Source organism: Humulus lupulus, chromosome 6 (assembly GCF_963169125.1).
Source record: "Humulus lupulus chromosome 6, drHumLupu1.1, whole genome shotgun sequence".
Lineage (NCBI taxonomy): Eukaryota > Viridiplantae > Streptophyta > Magnoliopsida > Rosales > Cannabaceae > Humulus > Humulus lupulus.
In genome coordinates, this window is record NC_084798.1 from 17,624,185 (window position 1) to 17,638,874 (window position 14,690).

The following is a 14,690-nucleotide window of genomic DNA, read 5'->3' on the forward strand; positions in this document are numbered from 1 at the left end:
TAATATCAAAGAATTTTTTATACATTAATAATATAGTTTATGATCTAAAATGTTATCATAATTTTTTTTTTGAAAAAACGATTAACAATGTTTATGTTTAATTTTTCCTTTTAATATGTTTATGTTAGTCTTTTTTATATAATATTATTTATTTATTTAAATTTATATGGCAATTATAAAAACTTAATAAATATATTTAATATTTTTTTTAAAATAAAACTAACCAAATGTACATTGCATATTTCTTGCACCTAGCAATAGGTAAATTAAGAACTTAACATTGACTTTGACTAAAAGATAAAGACCTCGACCTAAATTTGTAGGAACTTAAAATTCACTAAGATTGTGTTTGAAGCTTGGATTTCAATAAGAAAAAAAAGGTGGAGGGATTTAATTTTAAGTTCAAAATGGGGGGAAAATTAATTGAAGTAAAAGTGAGGAAAGTTGTAAGCAAAATTCATTAGATCTCTTGATTCACGGAAAAAAAATGTTATTTTCTCCTCAAACTATAGCACTTGTAGATTTTTTCCCCTTCCGTCCGAAATAGTAACGGTTTGCTGACGTGACAGTTAAATTTTTTTTAAAGTAATTGTTTAATTAATTAATTGATTTTAAAATAGAATAAATAAATAAAAAACATTTTAAAAAGTAAAAAATTAATAAAAATTAATTTTTAAACTATATTAAATATTATAAAAAATTAATAAACATATTTATTTTAATTCAAATATAATTTTGAAAAAATTAAAATCAATATTTCTAAACTAAATTAAATTAAAAACTCAACCAAATATATATTTCAAACATAGATAATCAAACACATTTAGAAAACAATCAAGCAAAAAATTAAAGATTTTAATTTAGTTTAGTTCAAAGTATAACTTAGTCTTAGAAATATTGATTTTAGTTTTTTTAAAATTATATTTGTATTAAAAACTATTTATGTTTATTTATTTTTTATTTATTGGATTTTATATAATTTAATAAATTTAAAAATCAGTTTTTATTAATTTTATATTTTTGAAATTATTTTAATTTATTTTTTCTAAGTTAAAATCTATTAATTAATAAAAATATTTTTTTAACTAACACATTATTAAACTGTTATTATTTTGGACGGAATAAACAAAAATTTACAAGTGCTATAAATTGTGAGTATTTTTGTCAAATAAAAAAATTTAGCAGGAAAAATTCTAAAAGTTTATAATTCGAAGGAAAAAAAGCATTTTGTCCATAAATATATACATATGTATATCTAAGCTCTTTGGATGTCAGTACACCCAAATAAAATGACTAAAATACCCTATTTTCTAATTTGTATATTATGTTCAACTGCCAAGTCAAGGGGAACGTTAAGGCCTTAAACAAGTATAGACTCTTAAATTAGTAATACAAATTATAATCAAGATATTTTACCTATTATCAGGCACTATTTATATAATCTTAAATATAATTATATTAATTTTCGTAGATTAATCATATATTATTTAACAGCCTTGTTTATAAGTAGGTCTGACCACCCTTATTAATAGGGAAATTTCACTTTTTATCTCTAATAATATCTAATATTACCAAAAAATCCCAACATTAATAATATTTTCAAATTAATGCTAAACTTTCCTCCCATACCCAAAATACCCCTCCCATTATATCAAAAATTCACAAAACCTTCTCTTCCACTCTCCTCCCTCTCTCTCTCTAATTCTCACGAAATCTCCATAAAACCTACAATTTTGTATAATTTTCTTGTCAAAATCATTGTTAGTTATCTCCATTGTTTCTGTGAATTCGTTAATATCAAAGGCAACATCTATTTTGAGAGTTTTTGGAGGAGAAAAACCATGGGTAATGAGATTTTACATTTTGTGTTGGGTATTATTTGTTTACATTTTTTTTGGCTATTTTGAACAGATCTGAGCCTATATTGGTGTATTTTTCGGGATTTTTTTAGAGATTCCGCGATCTGTGTTTTTCTGGGTTTTCTGCAATTTTTTTGCTCGATAGAAGCTCGATAACGGTTCGATAACGGTTCGATGGTATGTAGAAGAAGGTCTTTGTAAGAGCTCGATGTTAGCTCGATAATAGCTCGATAATAGCTCGATAGGTTCGGTTTAGTGCTCGATGGAAACTCGATAAGGGTTCGATAAGGGGTCGAATGGATCTATAATATGTGAGCTCGATAGTAGCTCGATATGAGCTCGATAGGGTTCGATTGAGGGTTTGGTTGTGTTTTATGGTCGGTTTTGAGAAATGATAGCTCGATGCTAACTCGATAATAGCTCGATATGGGTTCGATGGAGGGTTGGTTAGGTATATGTTCTGTTTTGAAAAATGGTAGCTCGATGATAACTCGATAATAGCTCGATAGGGGTTCGATGGAGGGTTTGGTTAGGTTTGTGTTCTGTTTTGAGAAATGGTAGCTCGATTCCAACTCGATAATAGCTCGATAAAGCTCGATAATGTTATTTTTTATTGCATTTCTGGAAAAATGACAGTTTTCCTGACAATGTTAATGTTTTTTTTTCCAACACAGGCTCTATTGTCTACGTTTTTGTATCCTACAATGGTGTTTGGGAATTACAAGGGAATAAGTGGATTTTCAAGGACCCTCAATGCACGGTGATACCGATGGAGGATACTGTAACGTACTTGCAACTTCTTGACATATTGCACAAGGAACTTAAAGTTGATAAACAGATGTATGAGTTGAAATTGGAGGTTCCTTACACTTGTGGCGACCAACCGTTTACACCCGTTCATGTTGAAAGTGATCTTGGTGTCCGTGCATTCATAGGAGTAACATCTAAAGAAAGGTTGGCCTTGTGTGTCACTCCTGTTAAAAAGATTGTCATTGCAGACCCATATTCCACTCCCGGACCTGAGGGAGCAGCCAGTACTTTAGGATTTCCTATTGGTGACCTGAGGGACAACCAGTATGAGTACAACCCCTATGTGAATGACGATCCGGTAGCCGAACACAATGAGGAATTAGGAGACAATTCGGTGGATGATGATCTATTAGCTGAACATTTGCAAGTAGAAGAAGCACAAGAACAACCAATACGTCATATTGCACGGACGAACCCACCAAGTCAAGGACACCGAACACCTGGCACCAGCTCTAGTCGTCATGGTGGAACAGAATATAACTATACAGGGAACATTTCAATATGTTCAACAGAAGATCACAGAAAATGGAGTGCTCCCATGTTTACAAAAGAAGATATCATAGCTTGTAGTCGTTCTGAATCACCCTCATCCGGTATAGCGTTGGGGGAATTACATCTTGGGAAGACATTTGAGAACAAGATGGAATTGAAAACCAAAGCGGCTCTCTTTGCAATGAAGAATAATTTTGAGTTTATGGTTAAGAAGTCTGGTACTGATGTGTTGTATATCACCTGCAAGGATCCTGATTGTGGTTGGAGAATAAGAGGGAAAAAAGTAGCGCGATCAGAGATGTTTGAGATCACTGTTTATAATAGTGTACATACTTGCTCACTAGAATTGCGACAAAAAGACCACCGTCAAGCAGCACCTTCTGTCATTGGGCACCTTATCAAGAACAAATATGCTACTGATGGCACTAGCTATCCACCAAACAGCATAAAGGAGGATATGAAGAATAATTTTGGGATCGATATGAGTTATATTAAGGCTTGGAGATGCAGAGAGAAGGCACTCGGTTATGTTAGGGGGACACCTGAAGAATCGTACTCCAAGTTACCTTCTTACCTGTACATGCTGCAGCAAAAGAATCCAGGTACAATTACTGATTTTGTCACAGATGACGGTCGCTTTCTTTACTGTTTCTTCTCACTCGGAGTTTGTAGAAGGGGATTTACATCATGTCGTCCTGTTATATGTGTGGACGGCACTTTCTTAAAGTCAAGGTACGGTGGCCACATGTTGTGTGCTGTCGCATTGGATGCGAATAACCACATTTATCCAATTGCATTCGCGATTGTTGACAGTGAGAATCATGCTTCTTGGAAGTATTTCATGATGAAATTGAAGGAAGCCATTGGAGTTGTTGATAATCTGTCTTTTGTTTCAGACAGGCATGCTAGCATTATTCATGCTCTTGAGTTGGTCTTCCCCGATGCCTACCACGGCGCATGCTACCATCACATAAGTATGAATGTAATCGCTAAGTTCAAGACCGATCACTGTCACAAGGAGATGTATAATGCGGCATATGCATTTCGGAAGTCAAAATTTCACAGGTTCTTCAATAATATAAAGCAAATGGATCCTGCCATAGCTCAATATCTCGAGGGTATTGGCTTCGATAAGTGGACTCGTGTATACTTTCCTGGGAATCGATACAATGTAATGACAAGCAACTACGCTGAAAGTTTCAACAACAAAACCAGAGACGCAAGAACCTTCCCAGTCACTACTTTTGTGGAATTCATTCGTTTCACAATTCAGTCATGGTTTGCCGCGCGTCGTGAGGAGGTAGAGAAGTGCACATCGAAATTAGCAACAACATATGAGAAAGATGTCTCAGGCATTGCGGATGATGCAAGGTACTTGAAAGTCCATCCTCTTGGACAGTTTGAATTTCATGTGGTAGACCCAGAAGGTGATGGTGAGGTGAATTTGATGACCAAATCATGCTCTTGTGGTCAGTTTCAAATAATGGGTTACCCTTGTGTTCATGGTGTGGCTGCGGCCATGTTGCGCAATGTCAACATTTACTCACTGTGTTCACCATATTACACTACTGAGATGTGGAGGGAGTCTTACAAAGAAACAATTTACCCAACTGGCAATGAGGATGATTGGGAAGTTCCCGAGAACATAGAGAAAATGCAAGTTGGGGTTCCCGTTGAAAAACAACCAGTTGGTCGACCGAAGAAGAATAAGGTGGGAAGAAGGAAGACAAACCGCACTCCATCGAATGGAGAAATCATTCCCAGTCATCGCAAGTGTAGCATGTGTGGTGGTCTTGGCCACAACAGGGCTACATGCAAAGCTAGGCTTTAAACTTTTTTTTCCCATTTGAACTTGTTGTATTAATAAACTCTTTTTATTTGATTTTTCTGAAAAGTTATGTTTATGGCAAAGCTAGGCTTTAAACTCTTTTTTCCCATTTGAACTTGTTGTATTAATAAACTCTTTTTATGAAGGTAACAAATTTTGATAATTCAATAACAGTTCGATATAGCTTGATATTAGCTCGATAACAGCCCATGAAAATTATAAAAAAATGTGAACAACAAACTGTACATGTAAAGACCCTGTATATATACAATCATCAAGGTAACAAATTTTGATACCACAAGTCTGTGGTCCACTTGTTCCTGAACACCTCCATATTTTCATCGCAGATAGCTTCCAATGGAAGACCGACCATTAGATGCTCAATATACTTGATAGCATACACACCACAATCCCCACTGTAAAAAAAAAAAATATATTAAGTGCACATTACTATAAATTTAGTTAGAAACAAAATTAGTATGAAGATGATGTTTGTTACCTTCTCTTTGACTGAGGGAGCTCGTGTTTCTGTTTGCGACGCAATGTGAACTGATGCGGCCTATTTCCTGCTGATGGAATCTTCAACATCAAGCTATCAGTAAACAGTTTACTCTGCATTAACAGAGAAGGTAGCATAAAGCACCATGGACTCATAATATCCTCAAGCTTTGCGTCACTAATCACCGAGTTGTCTGAATCGTAAACAGTCAGAGTCCAACTAGAAATGGAAGCCTCAATGGCAAACCAATGTTGTTGTCCATAGTTCTGGCACCAATATACATCCTCAACTCCTCCCCAAGATGCCAGAAACTGCTGCTCGATGCCGGTCAACATGGACATAATGTCAGCATCCCAATAATACTTTGTTTTGTCGGCTGTTTTCTTGAACTGATCATATCGGGCAGGTATCACTTGTGAGAAATAACTGTTCATCACAACTGCATTCTGTCGATATATATTGGGAAAATACTTGCGACGCATACGAAGCATGTGTTCTGCCGCATCAATATGCTGCAAAAGAGAGTACGATAAAAAAATTAGCAAAAACCATCATAAAATGCTGATGTCGAGCTCCATCGAGCTCACATCGAACTCATATCGAGCTCATATCGAGCCAGTATGAAACAGTAAAAAAACAAACTACTTTAACATCCCAATCGAGCTACCATCGAACTACTATCGAGCTCACATCGAGCCAGTCTGAAACAGTAAAAATAACCTACTTTAACATCCCTATCGAACTACCTATCGAGCCATCATGAAATAGTAAAGACAACCTATTTTAACATCCCTATCGAACTCCCTATCGAGCTCAATCGAGCTCATATCGAACTCACATCGAGCTTTTAACATCCCTATCGAACTACTATCGAACTAATATCGAGCTCACATCGAGCCACTCTAAAACAGTAAAAAAAACAATCTATTTTAACATCCCTATCAAACTACCTATCGAGCTCCATCGAGCTCACATCGAGCCACTCTGAAACAGTAAAGAACAACCCCTATTTTAACATCCATGTCGAACTACTATCGAACTCCTATCGAGCTCACATCGAGCCAGTATGAAACAGTAAAAATAACCTACTTTAACATCCCTATCGAACTACCTATCGAGCGCACATCGAGCCATCATGAAATAGTAAAGACAACCTATTTTAACATCCCTATCGAACTCCCTATCGAGCTCCATCGAGCTCACATCGAGCCACTTTGTTAAGGGAATTTTCACTATCGAACACATATCGAACTCACATCGAGCTTTTAACATCCCTATCGAACTAATATCGAGCTCACATCGAGCCACTCTAAAACAGTAAAAAAACAATCTATTTTAACATCCCTATCGAACTACCTATCGAGCTCCATCGAGCTCACATCGAGCCACTCTGAAATAGTAAAGAACAACCCCTATTTTAACATCCATGTCGAACTACTATCGAACTCCTATCGAGCTCACATCGAGTCAGTAAAAATAAAACATGTAAAATTGAAAATAGTCCATAATTAGGTATAAATTGCTTACCCCATCATTGAGCCACGACTGGGGTGTCTTCAACGTCAGAAACCATGCTGGACCGTGACTCCCAGTCTTTACATCCCGCGGGGTCTTGTTGGGCATGTCTCCAAGAAGCCACTTGCACATTGTCCTATACTGTTTGGGATCTGGCTTCTTGAGAGGGTCCAGCACATGTGTAGCCTCTTGTGTAGCCTCGTCTGCTGGTGCAGCTGCAGCAGTGCGAGGTCTTTTCCTCGTGGGATCCGTATAGTCCTCAAACCAATCTGGCTTGCGTCTTTGGCGTCTAGCCCTCCGAAACTGAACCCCAGCAACATCCTCAGGGTTGACAATAACGACTCCCGGAGTCTCAGCATCTGGTGTCACAATGATGGTAGGGGGCGTCGTTGGATCATCAACATAGTCTAGCGGAAGATCCAATGACTCTGACTCTGAATCTTCATTGGACCCCCTCGGTTTCTCCTTAACAAATGTCAGGATCTGACTGAGTACGTCCAAGATCACTGACTGGTTCTTCAAGAGGGTCTCCTGTCGACCCTCGACTCTGTCCAACCGCTCAATCAAGTCGGCCAGCTCAGGGGCTGAGGCTGGTGGTGGGGTTGGTGTTGGGGCTGACACTGAGGCTGGGGCTGATGTTGGGGCACAGGTTGATGCTGGGGCTGATGCTGGGGCTGATGTTGGGGCACAGGTTGAGGCTGGGGCTGAGGCTGGGGCTGATGTTGGGGCACAGGTTGAGGCTGGGGCTGAGGCTGGGGGAATAGGAGGGGTGGGACCTGCAACCTCCTCCCCCGGGGCAGCATCAACAAATATCTTGGCTGCCTCGGCAGCCTGAGAAACTTTCTCTGCCATTTTCTCAAAAGTCGCATCCTCCTCCTCATCAGTTTCCGAGGGATCCTGGCCAAGCCCAGGATAAAGGGGAAGATCTCCCTCAGTCAAAGACAAGTAATAGTCTTTTTCTGCTGGCCGAGGCTTCAACATCGGAAGAACAATTAACTGCAAACAACATAAAACATTTGGTTAACTCAAATAATGATAAAAGATAAGCATATAGATAAAAAAAAAACAACATAACTTACATTCTTCTTCAATAATATCGGTGCGATGACGGACTTGGTGAAATCCTTGTTCTTCCGATGCGACCAGCTAAGCATCCTCGGGAACATGTTTCCCGAGCTCACAACAAGCTCCACCGCAAGCTGTTGGATAGCCTCATATGCCCAGTACTGTAAGGCGGGGGCATAACCATACATACTGTATTTGGACTCTTGCTGCACCTTGGCATCCTTCTTGGCATCATAGTTGGCCTTTTGCTTCACCATGTCCTTCTTACAAGAATGCAATAGCCTCCTATAAGAGTACTTCCCCCATGGATAGCTGAAGAAGTACTCTACATTCTCAACAATTTTTAGAATATCTCGCCAAATGTGCAGTTTTCCCTCAATGGCATTCAGAACCCCCTCAACAAACAGACATAGACCAAGCTTGTACACATCTTCCACAACCGTACAAGTCTTGAAAGCATGGTCCACCTGTGACAGCTTTACTTTCTCAGCATCGTTGAAATACTCCTTTATCAACCGATCGCTGAGATTACGCCCTTCCAACTCTTCTGGTGACGGGAAGGCACTGAAATCCAACCCCGTCACCAGGGCAAACTCTCCCATGCCGAATCTACAAGACTTCGACCCCAAGAAAAAATGCACCTCATCTTCGTTGTTGCTGGCGATTTTCCTCAGCAACAGTTGATGCACCAAGACTCCGGAGAAATTAAACTCCGAAGCCAAAAAGAATTGTTTAAAAGGGGATTCCTTAGCCCTTTCAAGCAGCCCGAGCTCCAAAAACCTGGTCTTGATGTGATTTAAAGTACTACTACCCCGATATGTCACTCGACCAGGAAAGTGATCACTGAACGGAACAAGCAACTTAGGCATCTGTAACAACACATGAAAAAAAATTTGTAAGAAAACAGAATAAAGAAAATTTCAAAAAAACACTGAAATAAGTTTTCATCGAGCTCTATCGATCTCTATCGAGCTATCATCGAGCTGCAACATACCCTATCGAGCACTATCGAAAAACTATCGAGTTCCATCGAGAAATATCAACAACCTAAATTTATCGAGCCTATCGAGCCAGCATCGAGCCTATCGAGCTAAGAAAAATCTGTCTGTCTAGATAAATAACCATCGAGCTACAGTCTAGTCTCATATCGAACCATTATCGAACCTATCGAGCTATGAAAAATCTGTCTGTCTAGATAAATAACCATCGAGCTACAGTCTAGTCTCATATCGAACCATTATCGAACCTATCGAGCTCTTGTAATATAATACAACATATCCTACTGAGCTCTTATCGAGCTCCTATCGAGCTCATGTCGAGCTCATATCGAGCCATAATCGATCCATCATCGAACTGTTCAAACTACCTTATCGAGCCTACTATCGAACCATAATCGAACCTATCGAGCCACTGGTTCAAACCCATAAAAAATTTCCCACAAAATCGGACAACCCATTCCACAAATCACAGATTCAACAACGATATAAAGCAAATATGGACTTGGGTTCAAGATTTTACCTTAGTTTTTTAAACTTTGAAGGAAATATGCTCCGTGGGTCTCGGGTTTGACAGAAAAATGGGAGTTTGCAGTGGGCTCGAGATCGCCGGAGAAATGGGAGAAGGTGGGGGCTCGACGGAGAAGGTGGGAGCTCGACGGAGATGCGGGCTCGACGGCTCGACGGAGATGGCGGCTCGACGGCTCGACGGAGGTGGAGGTTCGATGGTTTTTGGGGGATTTTTGTGAGACTGAAAGAGAGAGAAACCGAGACTGAGAGAGAGAAGGCTGAGATTGAATGGGAGGGGTATTTTGGGTATGGGAGGAAAGTTTAGCATTAATTTGAAAATATTATTAATGTTGGGATTTTTTGGTAATATTAGGTATTATTAGAGATAAAAAGTGAAATTTCCCTATTAATATTCTGAAAAAAACAAATATTTTTCGTTTCTTTTTGAAAAAGACGAAGAAGAATTCTAATCGATAAGAGAAGTCCACCCAGTGCTGACAATTTTATCAGTTTGGGACAAAAAAAAAAAGGAAGTCCACGTCAACAATGGGAAAAAAAGAAAGAATGGAGCCCTGTGACATGACGAGACGCTTTCCAATTCCGCGTTCTCCTTTTTTTTTTTCTCTCACAATTTCTCCTTTCCCATTCCCCACCGACAATTTTATCAGTTTGGGACAAAAAAAGAAGTCCACGTCAGCAATGGGAAAAGAAAAAAAAGAGTGAAGCCCCGTGACGAGACGAGACGCTGTCCAATTCCGCGTTCCTAATTCTCCCTCTTTTTTTTTTCTCACAATTTCTCCTTTCCCATTCCCCACCGACAATCAAACGCGTTGCTATCGGGCCCCGCCGGTGGGAAAAAAAAAATATTGAAGAAAATGAAGAATAATGGTTCGTTTGGTAACATATAAGGTTTTGTTTGGTAACACTTAAAAAAAATAGTTTTTTATTTAATTAATTAAAAATTTGAAAATTAAACATAAAATGTGTTTGGTAATTCTATTTTTATTTATTATTTTTTAAAATTTTAATTAAAATTTATTAAATTTTGAAAATAAAATTTTTTCACTTTCAAAATTTTTTTAAACAGTTTTTAATTTTTCCTTTCTTTTTTTCTTCTCTTCTTCAAACCAACACCTTATATTGTTAAACAAAAAATAAAAATAAAAATAAAAGTTATCAAACGCGTTTATTATTTTTTGTTTTTAAAAACAAAAAACAAAAATAGTTACCAAATATATTTTTATTTTTAAAAAATAAAGAAACAAAAATAAAAATATATTTCTATTTTTGTGTTTAAAAAATTCAAAAACAAAATTTTTACCAAACGGACCCTAAATAAATAGTTTTTTTATTAAATAAATTTCTTTTGAAAACAAACGCTAAAAACATGTTCTATAAATCACTTTCACTTTTTATTTTTTAAAATTTTAATTAAAATTTATGACATTTTGAAATCAAGATTTTCTCACTTTCAAATTTTTTTTAAAACATATTTCATTTCTTAACTATAATTTTAGTATGTAAACCATACAAAACTTATAAATATACATATATATATATATATCAGAAGGGGAGGTAACAGTTACCTATCACATATTTGAAGTTAAAAAAAAATATCTATAGAGAATAAACGAGATTTGATCTCCAACAAGAAGAAAGCATATTTGTAATGATATAAGTAATCGTTTAGTATTAATAGAAAGGTTTTCAAAGAAGTGAAACGAGAAAGCTAGTCAAGATTATCAACCAACACACCATCTTTAGAAGAAGAGAATGAAAGATCTAGATAGTGCAATTTGATAAGATTTCCAAACTCGGGAGGAATAGTTCCACTAATTGAATCACCTGATAAAAGGTTGAGATGTGTAAGATATTTGAAAGAAGCAATACACTTGGGAAATACATGTACATATTGTTGGTTCAATTTACAAAATTTAATGTGGTTGCAGCTGGGGATAAACAGATTCACCTGCAATTAAGCTCTGGAGTTACTACAATGGCAATGAGGATTTTAGATAGGAAATGCTTCAAATACATTTGTATTTGTAGAGTGAGTTTAGTTACAAAAAATAAAGGGAAATCTACAAAAAAATGCACTAAAAGTTAAAAAAGAATGAAAAAATGAAAAAAACGGTGGATTATAAAAATACAAAATTTTTAGATAAAAACACGAAGTGGCAAAAGCGTAAATACAGAGTGACTTTTAAATCGTAAATAAAAGTGATAAAATACATTTTTTTGTGATCAACGTTTACAAACTTGTAAATATCAGTTACAAAATTGTAAATATCTATAACATATTTGTAAATACTATTTACAAAAATCAGTTTTAGAATTGTAGTTTTTTGTACATAAAACTTACGAACAAATTCGTAACTAATTTTTTATTTTTGTAACAATAGTTTACAAAATTAGATTCATAACTAGGAAATATATTGTTGTAACTAACATTTATAAAATAATTTATAGTTAAGAAATTGTAACCAAAATTTACTTAAAAATATTATATTTTTCCATATGTTACAATATTGTACCAAAAAATTACATGAACCATCAAATTTATATTATACAACTTAAAATTATAAATTTAAGATATTCATTATTTATAAAACACTTTATTATATATATATTTATATAAAAATGCAGTTAGTGAATTACAATAATTTTGTAAACAAGTCTTATATTTTTATAACAACAGTTTGCAAAATAATTTCACAACCAAAAAGTTTATTTTTGTAACTAACATTTACATAAATATTTATAAATTTATTTAACATGATTGTTACAAAAATTTACAAAACTAATTTTTTAACTTTAAAATATATTTTTGCAACAAAGCTTAAACTTTAACTAGATTAAGATTTTAGTTTAACACTGAATGTTCAGATTTGACTAGTTATGATTTTCAAAACAATATAATATTTTTTATCACTATTTTTCCTACTACCATTAATATATGTTACAAAATTTTATGAATATATATATAATAAAATTGAAAGATCATTTATATCAATTTAAATAAAAATAGAATAAACAAATTAATTATAAAAAGTAATATTAATGGAGAGCAAAAAAAAAAGCGAAAACCCCATATTTAATTATTATTATTAGCAGAAAAAAATATGGAGATGAACTAAAATTACTGACGAAAAAAGACAAGTAAAAAAAACAGAAGTGTACATAATGGAAAAAGAAAAGTGAGATATTATCATATATATTTATATATTTATTTTGCAGTTTATAAGTGACCAGTATTATATAAATATATATATAGACATTTATTTAGATATGAATAATATATTAGTTTGAGGATTGGTCAAATAAATTTTGAGAGGAAGAGAAGTGTTATATGAGAAGTAAGAACAAATTTTAAGGTAAAAGTGTAATTATTTTAGTTTACCGTAAAAAAAACGATATTTTTTTAACATTACCGTGAATATTGTAATTTTTCCAAAAAATTGGAAATGGATGGGAAGGAGCACTAATTCTCTTTTAAGATGTACATCAAGAAACAATTTTCAAGGACATATTTATCTTGACCCCTATAAAACATGACAATGAAAACAGTATCCTGGAATCTGTTGACTGGTACAGTTCTCAAATGTAGAAGGCAAAGGTTTCCCAATTGCAGAGATTGAATATTTGTCAAATTTCCAATGGATATTGGGACCTAGAGTTCATTGTTGTCAAACTTAAGAAAATATAGTGTTGAAATTTGCCCAACAATCAAGAAGGCTTCCTGATAATTGATTATTGGACCCCTTTCTTTCTTTTTGATAAAACAAAAAATAATTCTCACTTGATTTATTCTATTATTATTTTGTTATATGTTTAGGTAAATGTCTAATATTGGAGTTTTCTTTCTTCTGGTGTTAGATTTGGTCTTGGTATCAAAATATTTAATAATGAATTAAATCCATAAATGTTACTCAGTTGAAAAGACTTGCTGCTACTCTTTGCATAAAGTCACTCACCAAATGACAGCCTAACATCACCAAGGAAGTAGAAAAAAGCTGGTTTAATGACATACCATATATATGCATGCATATCAACCTAATATTCTATGAAATAGCGACTGAAATTTTCTCTCTATTACCGAGCAATAGCGAGGATTTTAAATGTCCTCTCTATAGTTCAACAATAGAAACAAAGTATTAGCGAAGAAGTTTAACGACAATTTCGTTATCTCTATTCGATATAGCGAGGATTTAGAAAGCTTTAGCGACAAAAAAAAAATTGTCTCTAAAACCCAATTTTGTTATAGTGCCAACACAAAATGATATTTTGGTTTCTTTAAGAAGCTTAAGGACCCTAAAAAAGGAAGCAACTCAGGCAAAGCTGCTTGCAATACAACTGAAAAGGACCTCAAAATCTATACCAAAAGATTATTACACCATTTAAAAGTGTGTTTTTAACAATCTAATTAATGTACCAATCATCAAACAAACCAAGCAAACACAATTCAATTATAAAATAGTAATACTAGATAAGTCTATATAAAATCAAACACCATTTCCCCTATACTAGAAACTAACCATCTGCCAATATCAATTCAACTAATTCAAAAAACATGCATGTTTTCTTCCTTATCTCACCGCAACACACAAATTTCTCAAATCCTACTTCACTAAGACACACAAGTTCTCAACCTTCTGTTATCACCGCAGCACACAACAATGATCTCAGAACCTACTTCACTATGGTTGAATATTTAAGATATTCAAACTCATCTAACATTAGCAATAATATTAAAACAAAGGTAAAAGGCATACCACTTGCAAAATGCAAACAAAAGTAAGAGTCTCCCGTGAAATATTGCTTGCACACAAAGTATCTTGCCTCTTCTCTTGGAGGCAGCCATCCAGAAAAGTTTTAACTATATTACAAATAGAATAAAAATACAGAGATAGAGCCATATATTAGCAATATAACAGCACCAAACACAAATCTCATTATTTATGATCAAAACCCATACAATCAATATTATAAATTTTCACATGAATAAAAGCCTGATAAATTTAGATTCTAGAATATGCATAAATCAAATCTGTAAAATCCAAATTTCATACACAAAGGCCAACAAAAGGACTAAAGAAAAGGTAATCTAAATCCATATT

General features: G+C 34.8%; 1 long non-coding RNA gene across 1 annotated transcript; it reads right to left on the reverse strand.

The window, feature by feature from the left end:
• Positions 1-11,189: 11,189 nt before the first annotated feature.
• LOC133783860 (uncharacterized) lies at positions 11,190-14,690 on the reverse strand. Its single transcript, XR_009870993.1, has 2 exons — positions 14,346-14,690; positions 11,190-11,418 (listed from the first exon to the last, which is right to left on the reverse strand). It is a non-coding gene; the product is annotated as an uncharacterized LOC133783860 (long non-coding RNA).